We start from the raw sequence: 1,229 nt of genomic DNA, 5'->3' as shown, positions 1-1,229 counted from the left end.
ATCCCCCCCATCTTACCTCCTTCCCTTCCCCACAGCACCTGTATATATGTATATATGTTTGTACATATTTATTACTCTATTTATTTTACTTGTACATATTTATTCTATTTATTTTATTTTGTTAGTATGTTTGGTTTTGTTCTCTGTCTCCCCCTTTTAGACTGTGAGCCCACTGTTGGGTAGGGACTGTCTCTATATGTTGCCAACTTGGACTTCCCAAGTGCTTAGTACAGTGCTCTGCACACAGTAAGTGCTCAATAAATACGATTGATTGATTGATTGATTGATTAGTGAACAGCATAGCCTAGTAAAAAGAGCATGGGCCTGAGGGTCAGAGGTCCTGGGTTCTAATCCCCATTCTGCCACTTACCTGCTCTGTGATCCTGAACAAGTCTCTTCACATCTCTGTGCCTCAATTCCCCCATGGCCCAGTTGGTATTCAATCCCTGTTCTCCCTCCTACTTATCCTGTGAGCCCCATGCGGGACCTGATTATCATCATTATCATCATCAATCATATTTATTGAGCGCTTACTGTGTGCAGAGCACTGTACTAAGCGCTTGGGAAGTACAAATTGGCAACATATAGAGACAGTCCCTACCCAACAGTGGGCTCACAGTCTAAAAGGGGGAGACAGAGAACAAAACCAAACATACTAACAAAATAAAATAAATAGAATAGATATGCACAAGTAAAATATATAAATAGAGTAATAAATATGTACAAACATATATACATATATACATAATACATAATATATACATAATATACATATATATTATCCTGTATCTACCCCTAGATATCTGTATCTAGTAGTATTTTACTATTCATTCATTCATTCAATTGTATTTATTGAGTGCTTACTGTGTGCAGAGCACTGTACTAAGCGCTTGGAAAGTACAATTTAGCAACAGAGACAATCACTCATTCATTCATTCAATCGTATTTATTGAGCATTTACTGTGTGCAGAGCACTGTACTAAGCGCTTGGGAAGTACAAGTCGGCAACATATAGAGACGGTCCCTACCCAACAATGGGCTTACAGTCTAGAAGGGGGAGAAAGACAATAAAACAAAACATGTAGACAGGTGTCAAAATCATCAGAACAAATAGAATTAAAGCTATATGCACATCATTAACAAAATAAATAGAAGAGTAGATATGTACAAGTAAAATAAATAGAGTAATAAATCTGTACAAATATACTCAAGTGCTGTGGGAAGGGGAA

The sequence above is a fragment of the Tachyglossus aculeatus genome, chromosome 4 (genome assembly GCF_015852505.1).
Source record: "Tachyglossus aculeatus isolate mTacAcu1 chromosome 4, mTacAcu1.pri, whole genome shotgun sequence".
NCBI lineage: Eukaryota > Metazoa > Chordata > Mammalia > Monotremata > Tachyglossidae > Tachyglossus > Tachyglossus aculeatus.
Note: the sequence above shows the minus strand (reverse complement) of the source record.